Below are 14,642 nucleotides of genomic sequence, written 5' to 3' on the forward strand. Positions count from 1 at the left end.
AGCTGTAGCCCAGTTCTAAATGTATGAAATATATGAAACAATGCATAAAACAATATTTCCTTTCTCTGGACAAGATTAAACTTATCTGGCCTGGAGGATTAGATGGTCCCAGAGGAGTGCAAAAGAGAAAGATGCTAGTTTGGTCTCAGACAGGGGGTTGGGCTGTGGTAAATTCAGGGGCAGAGAAAACTTAGAGCCCCCAGATAAGTTTCTGTAATCAGGAGTAGAGGGAACCTCCTGCTCGTACTCCATCTGGAATCATGGGAAGAGGCAATGTCTAGAACTTTCCTCACTACCATGGCATGAGAGCAGTGTAGAGCACTGAGGCAAAGAGGGCCTGAGACAGCTGTCCTGATTTTCTCTGAGCCCCAGAGTATCATGGAGGAAAATGCTTCAGAGAAGAGAGTGAATATTGGCTGAGACTGGGAGGGTTTCAAGGTCAGGTTGAGGGGACCAATGGATGGCAGTGTGAACAAAAGGGCTACAGTTGAATGAGTTGGTTGATGAAGCAAGACCATCCTGTGTGGTTGTTCCATTGCGCCTGCAGTCAGATGGAGACCTTTTTATAGCTTGTAAACCTTTAAACATTAGCCATCCTTATCAGTGGGTAAACACCAGAGTGGAAGAGAAAGTCTTTATAAAGATACAACAGGGCTTGTTAAAAAATAGAACTTATACAAGAGGGGAAGCTAGAATAAACCACGTGACACTGGGTTGGAGTTGGAGGCATCAGTATGAACCCATATTTGGCTTAATATAGATACTGATGGATAAATATAAAAATAGTTTTGCTGATAACAGGTACCCCTGATATGATGTGTCAAAAATGGCACTTCACCTCTGTGCGTCTTCTTCCTCAAAAATCCATAACCCCAGTCTAATTATGAGAAAATCATCAGAAAAAAAATACAACAAATTGAGGGGCACAGTAAAAAATACCTGACCAATACTTCTCAAAACCGTCAAGGTCATCAAAAATAAGGAAAATCCGAGTGACTGTCACAGCTCATAGGAACCTAAGGAGACATGATAACTAAATGTAATTTGATATCCTGAAAATTAAGGGAAAACTAATGAAAACTGAATAAATTATGGAGCTTAATTAATAATAATGCATCAATATTGGTTCATTAATTGTAACAAATGTATCATAGTAATATATGTTGCTAATAACGGCAAACTTGGTGAGGGGCATATAGGAACTCTGCTCTGTCTTTGCAACTTCTCTGCATAACTATTCTAAAATAAAAGGTTTATTTAAATATTGAAAATAAAATAAATGACTATTGTGGATAAAAAAGGGGTTCTATGGAAAGTAACCACAGGGTGATCTGATCATAAATTCCTCACCAGACAGGTCATGGTGGCTACTCATGCCTGAGGACTAGAATTTCTTTAGTGAAAGGCTTTAAGCCAGCCCTGCCCATTGCTTTTGTGTATCTAGGTTAACACAGCTTTGTAATAGCCCTGGAAGGGGCTATTATCCCTCAAGAGAGCACATCATCTTGTTAACTATCCTGTAACCCGATTCCCACCTTGCTTTCTCCCACCTCCGTGTAATCTTCCTTACGTCCCCTCCTTGATTTCAAATGCATAGAAGAAGTTGCAATGGTTATTTTCCAGAGCATTTAAGATCTTGCTCCCTGGTACATGTCGTCAGTTTGGCTCAAATAAACTCTTATAAAAATTCTCTACAGGTTTGGACATTCTTACATCAACACTATGTAAAACTGAGAATGGTTAAGATTCTCTTTATATGCGTGTATATGCAACTATATGTAAAACAAAATATGAATGTTCTTGCTTAAAACAAAAGAGGGACAAGAAAAGCTCTTTCCAAAGAGGAGCAAAGGCAGAAAGTGTGGACCTTCACGCAGCGTCCAGAGAGCAATGAGCACAATGAAGGCGGCTGTCCTGGCCATCACTGTATTCCTAGTTCCCTGCACAGGGCCTGCCTACAGCAAGGGCTCCATGAAAATTCATTGTTGAAGGAGGGTGATGGACGTAGAGCTGTCAAAGGAGCCAGAGGAAGAGTAACCTTAGGAAGGGGCAAATCAGGACTGAACAGTATGGGGAAGATTAAGAGGAAGCAGCTGGTTTTTCTAGAATTCAGCTCTCAACACCTCACTGCCACCTCACCTTTACAAAAGTTCTTCAGAGGCTTTCCCATTGCCTTCAGGATAAAGTCTAACTTTCTTAGGATTACAAACAAGATACTTTTTTTTTTCTTTTTCTTTTCTTCTTTTTTTTTTTAATTTGTTGGGGTGACAATTGTTAGTAAAGTTACATAGATTTGAGGTGTACAATTCTGTATTACATCATCTATAAATCCCATTGTGTGTTCACCACCCAGAGTCAGTTCTCCTTCCATCACCATATATTTGATCCACCTTACCCTCATCTCCCACCCCCCTCACCCCTTGCCCTCTGGTAACCACTAAACAAGATACTTTCTGATGAGCTCTGTCTCCCTTCCCAGCTCTTATTTGAAGTCGCCCTTCCGACCCAGCACTCCAGTCTTTAAAAGCCACTTGTATTTCCTTTTCCAAGTCCCACTCACGCACACCTCTGGGCACATGCTCACACTGCCCCCATCTCGCCTTTCTGCCAAAACTTGGCTACCTTCTGCGATTCTTCCAGGACAGAGTTTGGATTTCATCAACTCTGAGATGCCAAGTCTGACCCAGCCTAGCTCCTGGCTGGGTTGGGCCTCCTGCTCTGCGCTCCCCAAGAGCCAAGCCATCCTCTGCTTTCCTCTTTCAAAACTCTTAGCACTCATTAAGTGATTAGTGTGTACCCCACTCTGGATTGGGGGCTCTTTGAGGGCAGGCACTTTAGCATTTGATCCCCCTGTACCCAGCCCAGTGGCTGTGGGGTAGAAGCTCAGTAAATGTTTTTGGAGTAAAGGGAGGGAAGGATGGAGAGAGAAGGGAGGAGAGTGGGAGGAGAAGAAAGCAAGTGTTGCATAGCTACATCTGACCCTTAAAGTAGAGCTAGGGTCACTATGTGCCAGGCATTTTTCCCTTATTAACTTATTTACCTCTCCTAGGAACCCTACGACGGAAAGACTATGGTTATAATCATTTTTCACGGGATGAATCTAAAGCAAAAAGAGGTTAAAACAGTCAGGTAACTCTGGCTCCAGAGCTGTACCACTATCCAATATTCCAACAACAGAGAGGATCATGGGGATCTATAAAAAGTCACTTAATTTGACAAAGAGAAGGTTATTGGTGACACTCAAGAGAGCAGTTTTGACAGCATAGTAGAATCAAAAGCCAGGTTATATGGGGTTACACAGTAGTGGGGGATAAGATTAGATATGCTCGTGCCCCACTCAGCACCAACCTGAAGATGTGGGGCTCGCTTTCCTGAATGAGTCCACTGATTACCATTATCTCAGCTCAACAGCCACCCTAAGCATGGGCCCGTCAACTAGGATGCCAGTTCCCCAGTCTAGATTCAGTATTTTTCCAACTTTCCCTCTCAATATTCTTGGACCTCAGTCCTGCCATTCAGTTGACATGACTGACCTTTGCTCCGTGAAAATGCCCTAAGTCGTTCCCGGCTCTGCGGTCTTCTCCATGCTTCCTGGAGAGGTCTCCACTTGTCCCCACTTCACCCCACCTTTGCAAATCGTGGGAGCCTGCATTCTGTGATCTTGTGAGTGCCTTTCGGGCATGAGCATTTGGCACACAGCTGTTGGCGTCCTGCCTATCTCAACTGGCACCCACTTTGCGAAGCCCACCCAGCACATATGAGCTCTCCCAGTCCCCAGTCCCCGCCATGCCTCTGGTGACATTTGACCTCTTCTGTGCCAGGCACCCATTTAAAACTCTACCCGTTCACATTTCACATTCATCTTCGGTGGTTATAATCTCTGTTTTCAGAGGAGGAAGCAGGCTTGCCAAGGTTCAGTAATTTGACAAAATTAAACCAAAAGTTCTGCTGGTCTTGTCACATTCTGCCCTGGGTTGTATTTCGGTGGGTCCATCTTACATTTTCTACCAGACCATAAACTTTTTGAGTCCAAGGGCTGTTTTACTCATCCAGCTTGGTCCTGTGCACTTATCATTTGATAAATGCTGGTGAAAATGAAAGGGAGACATAGTATGATGTTGGTAGAATTAAGGGATATATATATATACATATATATATATATGTATATATATACACACACACACACATATATCTCGTCAAAGACAACCATTATTAACAGTTCGGTGTACAGTCAAGATTTTTCCTATGTATATAGATAGGGACACATGATTACAAACAGAATTCTTTGACAAAAATGGGATCACACAATATGTACTATTCTGCACCATATTTTCAACCTAGAGCTCTGTTTTAGATATGGATCCTGTCTTATTCTTTTTTTTAAATGGCTATGCTGTATATATTGTATAAATATAACGTTTTATTTAATGAATCTTCTTTTGATTGACATTTGGGTTTATCCTAATTTCTGGAAATTACAAACAATGCTGCAACAAATATCTTTTGAGGGAAAATAATTTTAAAAGAATAGTGTTCAGATGAGAAGAAACGCCAGCAGAGTGGAAGAGCGTGATTATGTAACAGATGGAGTATGAGTATATCTGATGAAGCATGTTTCCCAAGTAGGCAAAAGGAAGGGACCCAGGAGCAGGGCTGGGTGGGGTTTCAACTTTCAAAGGGGAAGGGACACCTAAGGGAGGGCCACCTCTCCTTGCATAATAGGATAGGCTTTTTGGTGGATAGGATCTTTGAAGAAAGAATCTTGTTTTGTGAGACAGTGCAGAGGATGGTGACATAAAACATATTTTGATGTTGAGGGGAAGGCATTTGAAGAAGTGCACATTGGGGCGCCTCCAAGTTCTTTGTGATGTCCAAGGTGAGGTTCTGTACTGGGGGAGAGAGCATCAGGTGGGGGAATCAATACCAGAGGCAGAAAATGTGTGGGGAGATTTTGGGGACAGCCACTTAATTCAAACACACGAGGACACTCTGAAAGCACAGAACAATCTGTGAGGTTTGAGGCCAAGGGCTCGACACGAAGAGGGACTCCATGAGGTCCTTATTTGATTCCTCACAATCCCAAGTGTCCCTTTTATCTCCCCCTACCCGACGTGCTTTCTGTCCTCTTTCCTGCTAAACCTCTTCTCCCAATCTCCATATCTCTCAAAATGGTGCTTTTAGAGTTGGAGAAACCCGTTTCTGTTTTCTCCTTTTTGCACCTGCACCCCAAAGGACTTCAGAAACGCCTTCAGGGTCAGAAATTCTGGAAGATCCAGCCAACGGCAAAGGAGTTAATATCCATCTTGCCACCAGGTGGCGCTCCCCGCCCAGTATTTCAGACATTCCGAATAGGCAGGCTGGTCAATTCATTCATTGTGCAATAATAACCGGTAGGATAAAATGAGTATAAAATTTTAAATTGCTGTAAAAGTTAATAAAATACACACATGTATAAAAGGTTTATTCCTGCTTGTGGGGCACTTTCAGTTAAGGCAACTCATGTTTCCAAATAAAAACATTTTTTACTCATAATTTGCCCTATAGGTCTCAAAGTGTTAAAGATGTAAGAAACGCAAACACCATGAAACAATAAGCTTTGGCTCCCGCATTTAGCAATAGAGAGAGAATTTTAACTAAGTAATGAGCTAGAGAAGGGTCAATTTCATAAAATTATAAATGATGTGAAATAAAGTTCAGACTTGCCAATGTATATTCTACAACCAGTTACCGAGTTAGATTTTGAGAAAACCAAACAAAACCAGATTACAGAAGAAATACTGCCAGGTGGAAAATGTTCAAATAGCTGAACATAGTTCTAATGTACCTCTCAGTCTACCAATTGCAATATGCAGAAAGACAGCTTTGTTATCTATGACTCAGTTTCCTCTAGATCTCTGAGCTTTCATCTTACCTGATTGTCCCGAAGCTTCACTCAGACCTTCAGGGGGCTGGGGATCCTTGCCTCCCAGGGGTTGTGTAGTTTCTGAATTTGACGTAGTGACACACTAGGGTGGTGTATGCGCGTGCCCATGCATCCACAATCCATTTCTTAGTGATTTTCCACATAAAATTTTCTCAGAACCAACAGACCTCCCCGGCCCTCCTTTTCTCTTCCCTCCCTTCCCTCTTCACTTCTCTCTCCAAAAGCGGTGGAGAAGCAGCCTTCTCTCTTTGCCCTTCCTGGAGATCCAGCTGTCCTTGAATAGCTACCTGCACAAACACCCCTTTGATCCCATTAGGCCTTTAGAAGACAAAATGCAAATAACTCACCCAGGCACGGGTTCCTGGAGGCGATGTGCACAGAGCTTGAGGTCCGCTTGAATGAGGACAAAGGAAAAGGGAAAGAAAAGAGACGACATCTCAAAGATGACTCTGCCTCTGAGTGTCAAGTCAGCACCAAATGTTAGATATAAATTGTGTCTAGGGCAGGGTTTTGCAAAGGTTTGTGTTTAGATCACTTGCATGGGGATCATCTGGTTCTTATTTAAAATGCAGCTGTCAGGACTCAAATATTTTAACCCAGGAACTCAGTAGAGCAGTTCTCAAAGTGTGGTTCTGGGACCAGCAGCCTCAGCACCCGCTGGGGCCAGCTTGTTAGAAAGGCAAATCCTCAGGCTCCAGTGCCAGACCTACTGAATCAGAATCTGATGTGGGACCTGCAATCCCAGTTTTAACATGCCCCTCAAGTGACTCGGATGCATGCTCAAGTCTGAGAACCGCCTACAGTAGAATAATGAGTCTAAAGCAGCGGTTCTCAACTTTGCCTGCATATTGGAATCACCTGTGAGCTTTAACTACCCTCCAAAAGCCCAGTCAGGCTACCTATACCCCAAACCAATTAAATCAGAATCTGCATGGGTGGAGTCCAGGCATGGGGTTTTGAAAGTTCCCCAGGTAATTTCAAGGTACAACTGTCATGCAGGGTCTCTGGTCCCGCTCCCCGCACAAGAACGCAGGATATGGTGAGGCCAAAAAGGAACCCAACGGAGCCATAGATAGGGGAGTCATACCACTATATTCTCGCTGGCGGCTGCATTGGAGACACAGGAAGCTGGAGCGGCAATCTACCGTCTGCTCCTCTGCCAACGAACCAACTAATCTCTAGCGTAGCCACGGCAGTTATATTAGTGGCTAATGGCTAACTGGTAACAGCTGATGGCCACCCAGCCACAGACAATGGCCATCTGATTACAGCTGATGGCCATCTAATAACCGAGCCAGCACCTTTCCACATGAGGTCAAGAGCCTGGAAACTGCTCTCTGGGACTCTGTCCCCACAGCAACCAAGATTAAGAACCACTATAACAGGTGAGGGAGTTGATCTCTGAATCTCTGGGACTGTCTCACAATAAATATATTCTCTCTTCTGGCATATCTTCGTATTACCCCCAGCCCAAGAATCTCTGCGGTTACAACCCTTGTTATTGATGGGACAGGGTTTCCTTCGTGTGTGTTTGCATGGATTAAAGACTTAAATGTCGGACCTGCAGCAGTAAAACTCCTTGAAGAAAACAAGGAAAAAGCTCCTTGACATTGGTCTTGGGAGTGATATTTTTGGATACGATACCAAAAGCACAGGCAAAAAAGTAAAAATCAACAAGTGGGATGACATCACACTAAAAAGCTTCTGCACAGCAAAGGAAACTATCAACAAAATGAAAAAGCAACCTACAGAATGGGAGAAAACATTTGCAAACCATATATCTGATTAGGGCTTAATATCCAAAATATATAAGGAATTCATACAGCTCAATAGCAAAAAAAACCCCAAACAACCAAAAAGAACAATTAAAAAATGGGCACAGAAACTGAATGGACACTTTCCCAAAAAAGACATACAAATGGCCAAGAAATATATGAAACAATGCTAAACATCACTAATTAGCAGAGACATGCAAATCAAAACCACAACGAGATACTACCTCAGACCTGTGAGAATGGCTATTATCAGAAAGAGAAGAGACAAGTTTTGGAGAGGGTAGGGAGAAAAGGGAACCCTCATGCGTGGCTGGTGGGAATGTAAATTGGTGCAGCCACTATGGAAAACAGTATGGAGGTTCGTCAAAAAATTAAAAATAGTACTACCTTATGATACAGCAATTCCACGATGGGTTATATATCCAAAAGAAATGAAACCAGTATCTCGCAGAGATATATGCACTATTGCAGCAGTATTCACAATAACGAAGACATATGGAAACAATTTAAGTGTCTATTAATAGATGAATGAATAAAGAAAATGTATATACACTGGGGATGCCAAAAAGTGTACACATTTTAAGAGATGTTAACACTTTGGTCAACGTTGCTCAAGCAGTAGTTCGCTGTAATCAGAAGTGTCTGGACGCTGATGGGAACCACTTTGAGCACCTCTTGTCATTGCAGAAGTCAAACGTGACTTGTCTTTTGTTATCGGTATATAGTATTACAATTTTAATAGTTTTTTCCTTTCTTAAAGTGTGTATACATTTTTTTGGCACCCTGTGTGTGTGTGTGTGTGTGTGTGTGTGTATAATTTCAACCATAATATTATTCAGCCCTAAAAAAGAAGGAAATCCTGCCATATGCAACAACATGGATGAAACTGGAGGACATTATTCTAACTGAAATAAGCCAGACAGAGAAAACAAATACTGTTATGATCTCCCTTATCCGTGGAATTTTAAAAAGTCAAACTCAGAAGCAGAGAGTATAATGGTGGTTACTAGGGAGTGCGGGTGGGGGAGCAGTGCGGTGCTGAGGGAAATGGGGAGATGTTGGTCACAGGGTACAGACTTCCCCGTTCTAAGATGACTAAGCCCTGGGGATCTAACGTACAACCTGGGGACTGTAATTAACAATCCTCTATTGTAGACCTGAAAGTTGATTAGAGAGTAGATCTTAGGCATTGTCACCCCCCCCAAAATGGTAATCACTGTATGATGTATGGAGTGTTAATTAAATTGATTGTGGTAATCATTTCACAATGTATATGTATATTAAGCCATCATGGTGTACACCTTCAAGTTAGACAATTTTTGTCAGTTATACCTCAATAAAGCTGGCGGAAAAGAAACAATGAAAATCAGTAGAGTAATATATGTCCACTGCATGCCCCTTGGCATAAAAACAATTAATGAAAACATTAATTAAGATTCTGTTTACAATAAACTATACTGTTCTTCTTAAACGAGAGCCAATTACTTGTAACATTTTCATTTGTTCAATGGCACTAATTGCCTGGATAAAAATATAAAGTAACAATTGTACTTGAGACCAATGAAATCAAGAAGTTGTGAATCTACCAAGTACCTTAAAAATAGGAATGCAACCCAAGTTCTGAGTTCTGAGTTTGTAAGTTGCACATTTTCCTTTTAAATATCCACAATGTTCCACCACATGTGGTTCTTTTAAATCTATTTATAGAAGGTAAGTCTATTTAAGGCAGCAGTCACAGGTAGCAAACCAGTTGTACATATAATTGCACAGTGTAGGTCTCCTCTCATCCACTACCAAACTAGTTTACCTATTAGCAGTGTTTCTCAAATTTTAATGTGCATAGGAATCACCTGGGAGCCGGGGGCTCTTGCTCACATGCAGATTCTGATTCAGCAGGTCTGGGGAAGGACCGAGATTCTGCATTTCTAACAAGTTCCCAGAGGGTGCTGATAACTACTGCTCTGCGGGCCACACTGAGTAACAAGAGCTCTACACACTGTCTGGGTTTCCGCACCTCCCAACCTTCTCCAATCTGAAGTTAACCTTTCCCCTCCGCCAACAGAGCTCATTCTCAGGTCACCAGTAACTTCCATTTCCCTAAATTAAATGGGTACTTTGCAATCTTCACCTTCATCTTCATCTCAGCAGCATGTGGTGCTGTCCTCAGCATCCTTGCTGCCTGGATTTCTCAGACATGTGCTCTCCTGGTTTTTCTTCTAGCTCTTTGTCTCCTTTTCATTTTCCCTTTCAGGCTCATCTTCTACCAGCCATGAAAGGTTAGAATTATTCAAAGTTCAATTCCCATCATCTTTCCCTTTCATACCTTGCCCCTAGGTCCGTGGTTCTCAACTAAGAGACAATGTATTTTGTCCACCAAGGGACATTTGGCATGGATTTTGGTTGTCAGAAGTAGTGTGTGTTGGGGGGGGTGCTCCTGGCATCTCATGGGTAGAGAACAACAAGGCTACTAAACATCCTACGATACATGGGAGAGCTCTCCCCCCACAACTCCGTGGTGAGCCCCAACAAAGAATTTTCTACCCTCAAAAGTCAGTAGTGCTGAGGTTGAGAAAATCTACCCTAGGGCACTACTTCTCAAACTGTAACATGCCTAGGAACCACCTGAGTCTCTTGTTACAATTCAGGTCCTGCTTTAGCAGATATGAAGTGGGGCCCAAGATTCCACATTTCTAATGAACTCCCAGGAGATGCCGATGTTACTGGTCCATGGACCACAGTTTGAGTAGCAAGGCCCTAGACTACATCATCCCTGCCCGAGGTGTCCATTGCTGCCCTTGCCACAGAAGACTTCAACTATATATCTCTAGCTTAGCTCACTTCCTTGAGCTCCGTAGACTATGGCCAACTACTGACTCAGCGTCTCCATTTTGGGTATTGGAAACCTCCCAAATTGAATATGACTAAGCCACACTCATGATCTCTCACCCACAAATATGGTCCTCTTTCAGTATTGTCTTGTTCAGTTAACTCATTTTTCACATGTCAGTTGAGTGGCCTTCCTTAAGCCGCCTGTCCCTCCTGCTCCCCAATTAAACTCAGGGAACTGACAATTATATAATCTTAGAAGACACTTTTCCTTTCCTCCAAAGCACTTGAACCTTCTATGTGATTATGGGATTAATGGGTTTCTGAATAAGCTCTGGGAGCACAGGGATCATTCTATTTATGCTCACCAGTGTCTTCTCAGCTCCTAGCACCATGCCTGGTCCATGGTTGCACTCATTATTATTTATTGACTGGCTGAATAAAGTGAATGAATGAATGAATGAATGAATGTAATTGACAGCTTCTAAATACTATATTGACATCATGCAGAATACAAATTTCATATCTACATTTTACACTATCTTGTAAATGCGTACAGGAAATTATGGACCCCAATCAATAAGGATAAGTCTTAGAAATGATATCTTCAGTGCCTCTGAAGGTAAGGACTCTGTCTTTCCCTGTAAGGTAGATACATAAGGATGGAAAATCCACAAGTTTTGCTCTTAGGCTTAAAAAGGAGAGTCTTCATCATTTCAGGAATCCAAGTATGGCATGATGTTTTGCAGACTAATTTATTATAGATCATTTAATTGAGATTTTACTCATCTATTGTTGATTCAAAATGGTACTTTAGAGGGAGTTGTCCCTTCTCCTTACATTTTGACATCACCTCCTGAAGTGGGGAAGGCTGGGGACTTGTCCTTCTTTCCTTAGGGAGAGCTAAACCCTACCCATCACATCCTTGGAAGAAAGCACTTTATACTTTTGTATCTAAACCTTGATATGGTCTCTCTCAACAGAAGTTTTTAAACGAAGTTTTATGAAAACAGGCTATATCAGAACAAATGTAAACTCCTGTGTGACAGTGGGGACCAATTATACCCAGAGTCAGTCGAAATATCAGGAGAAGGGGAAGGGGTAAGAAAGGGAAAAACTCAATTCTGATTCTTACAGGTTAAGAACCATCATACGGTTTTATGCAAAGCAACATTTGGCAATACTTCATACTTTTGGATTTTCTTCTTCTTGCAGGATCATAGGAAAAAGCAGAACTGGGGAAATATGGCAACTTGGATCAACAAAAAGGGACTTTCCTAAGACAAATTTTAAGCAGGAAGTGGTCAGCGTTGTCATGGTAGCCAGGAGATTATGAAAAATGAAAAAAAAATATTTTAAAGAGTCTATAAAAATGAGCTCTGGGTATCTGAGACGTTTCTGGAAAGTTTGATGGGCTTAAATCCAAAGAAGACAAGAGTAGAACAAGCAGTGACTGAGACTAAGTAATGAATGGAAGAGCTAACAAATTGAGGGTCACCCTTTAAATAAAAAAATATTTTAAACATAATATATACACGTAGTACATGAACTGTTGAGCATAAACTTTATACAAAGCAGAAATGGTTAGAAGACAATTCCCACATACTGTGTGCTAAAAGAAAAAGATGAGAAATATTCACTGTGTGTGGAATGTTTATGTATATTGATTAGCAAGTGAGCATTCCATCATCTTTGACTTAGTTAACTTTGTCTTTGGGAAGCAGGCAAGAAACACTCAAGCATCATGCCCACCCAGTGACAGCTCTCATGAACTCACAGTTAAGTAGGATGAAAAAGACTGCTAACCCTCAGACTACCAAGTTAGAGCAGGCTTTAAAGATGCCATGTACGGGCTGGGATTGGAGGGGGTGGTGGGGAAGAATGGTTAGTGGTTAGATTATTCAGAAATATGAGAAAGACAGAGAAGGAAAGACAAAGATTAGATAGATAGATAGATAGATAGATAGATAGATAGATAGACAGATAAAAGATAGATAGATGACAGAGACACTAACAGAGATTCTGTTGCTACTTAAACCACAGTTTAACATTGGGGGCCATGTTGTATGAAAAGAGGAAATGTGTCGTATGTCCTAGAGAGAAAAGGGCCGTTCACCTGGTTAACTTGGGTATTTCATCTACACCTGCATGTGCAAAGGGAAATGCACGGTCAGCCCCATCTTGAGACACCAAGCAAAGCAATGGAAATAAATGGTGGAAACAAAGTGTGTGGTCTGCAACCTTTTTTATATTGTCCTGTCATCAATAAACAACAGTTAACATACCCTTACATATAGCTGTACTAATCCACCGGGGATATTACCCAATAGCCACAAACACACTTTTAAAAAGATGACTATATCCTTGTATTTTCTTTCCACACGGGTCTTAGGAGACCCAGCCAAGGGTCTGGGGAGCCCAACACCAACATCCACGAGGTTCCACTAGGTGGCACTATGCTCCATATACGTAAAGCACAGTCAGCATTTCATTCAGTCAGACACTAGGAAAGTTACACTAAATACAGCCTTTAAACCAGAAATGTAAGCAGGGCTTATGGGAATGGGACTGTGAATCAGTTGGCCACCTGCCCTGTCTCTACCTAAAACCGTCCAGTGTACTTGTCCAAGTTGTCTTTACATTTCAGCCCTGAACAGAACTGCCAATCCTATAGAGTCAAATCATACCCCTCCCAAATAAGTGCCAGTGGGAAGCAATTTGAATTGAAGTGCAGCTCCACTCCCTAGCAGTGGGTTAAGAGCACCGAGGGTTATACATAGGAGAAAGAGAAATCGAGCACCCCCGGGGGTCCCAGGCTTTCCTTGCTGAAGTGACTCCTGTATTAGCAGTCCTTGGGATCCCAAAGGAAGATGTGATACTTTCCGAACTGGGCTCCACAGACCAGATGCTTCAGAAACACCTGGGCTAATCCTAGAAATGCAGATTCCTGGGCCCCAGAGACCTGGAATCCACATGGTTTCCAAGCTCCCTAGGTGATTCTGGTCCCCAGTAAAATTGGAGAAGCAATTGGACTGGCTGAACAGAACAGGGTCAGTTTGGGGTAGGGTCATTTACTTCCTCTGTGACCTTGGGAAGTTGACTTAACCCCTCTGATCCCACCTTCAACTTTGAGTTGATCCATCATCTTCAAGATGGAGCTCATAACACCAGCCTCATAACACCAGCCTCACCTCATAACATAGCCTCATAGAGGTGATGTGAAGATTTAATGGAACAAATTAAGCATTTAGTTTGCATTTGCTGCTTGATAAATGTGACCTCCTTCCACACTCCACTCAATAACATTGTCCAGGTACCAGTGACTTCATCTTAGACTCTTCTGCCTAAAATCCTCCTCACTCTCTCCTTGCCCTGTCATTCCCTTTGGGGGTCCGCCCTCATGAGTAGGAGCCAAACCTGTGATGATTTTAAAATCCATCCTCCCCATTGAGAACATGCTTCTTGTGTTCTGGTTACTTACGTGGTCTGTGCTGGAGGGTTGATTATCTCACACATTAACCCATCATGTGCTAATGGACAAGAGCAATGTGTCATAAATTAAGTGGGTATTTCAATTAAGATGCTTCAATCAAAAGGCAACAACCCGGGGGAAATGCAGACCTAGGAGACAGAGACGACACTGTAAACCGTTTTATTTAATGCCCATCACCTGATTACAAAGTCCTGCTTGGTGGGCCTCCATGTGGACCTGAGCCGGAAGGGTTACCCACTGTTCCCAAGGGTGACTGCAGGGTGGCAGACTAGTTCTAACTTTCAAAACAGCCCAAGCACTCTTCTTACTAGTGTGGTCCCCCCTTGGACTATGGGCCTCAGATATGGGTTCATGGGGATGTTCCTACAAACTTCTATTGCTCAAGTTATTAACTCACGCAATTCACTATTATGAAAGGCCCTGGAATCTATGACCCACTGCATCTCCTCGGCCAGTGAGGAGTGAAGCAGTCATGTGTGTCATACAAGACAACGGTGGCACCCTAGTTGGCTGTCTCTGTCTGGCCTTAGCCTCAGGGGTTGCCACCAGCCACAGTAACATTGAGAGCCATTTTCTGTGTATGGAGGCAACGCCCTCACCCTGCCCACTGGTGGACTCTTGGGAT

The 14,642-nt window shown here is 42.5% G+C and overlaps 1 protein-coding gene across 1 annotated transcript in view; it reads right to left on the minus strand.

Annotated features, from left to right (window-relative positions):
* Positions 1-14,130, minus strand: part of TLR8 (toll like receptor 8) — a 40,024-nt gene extending 25,894 nt beyond the window's left edge. The window contains exons 1-2 of the mRNA XM_033114241.1: positions 14,006-14,130; positions 6,271-6,316 (exon numbers count right to left, since the gene is read on the minus strand). The gene's annotated coding sequence lies outside the window, so the exon portion shown is untranslated. The remainder of the gene's footprint in view (positions 1-6,270; positions 6,317-14,005) is intronic.
* Positions 14,131-14,642: the final 512 nt, after the last annotated feature.

The sequence above is a fragment of the Rhinolophus ferrumequinum genome, chromosome X (assembly GCF_004115265.2).
Source record: "Rhinolophus ferrumequinum isolate MPI-CBG mRhiFer1 chromosome X, mRhiFer1_v1.p, whole genome shotgun sequence".
Classification (NCBI taxonomy): Eukaryota; Metazoa; Chordata; class Mammalia; order Chiroptera; family Rhinolophidae; genus Rhinolophus; species Rhinolophus ferrumequinum.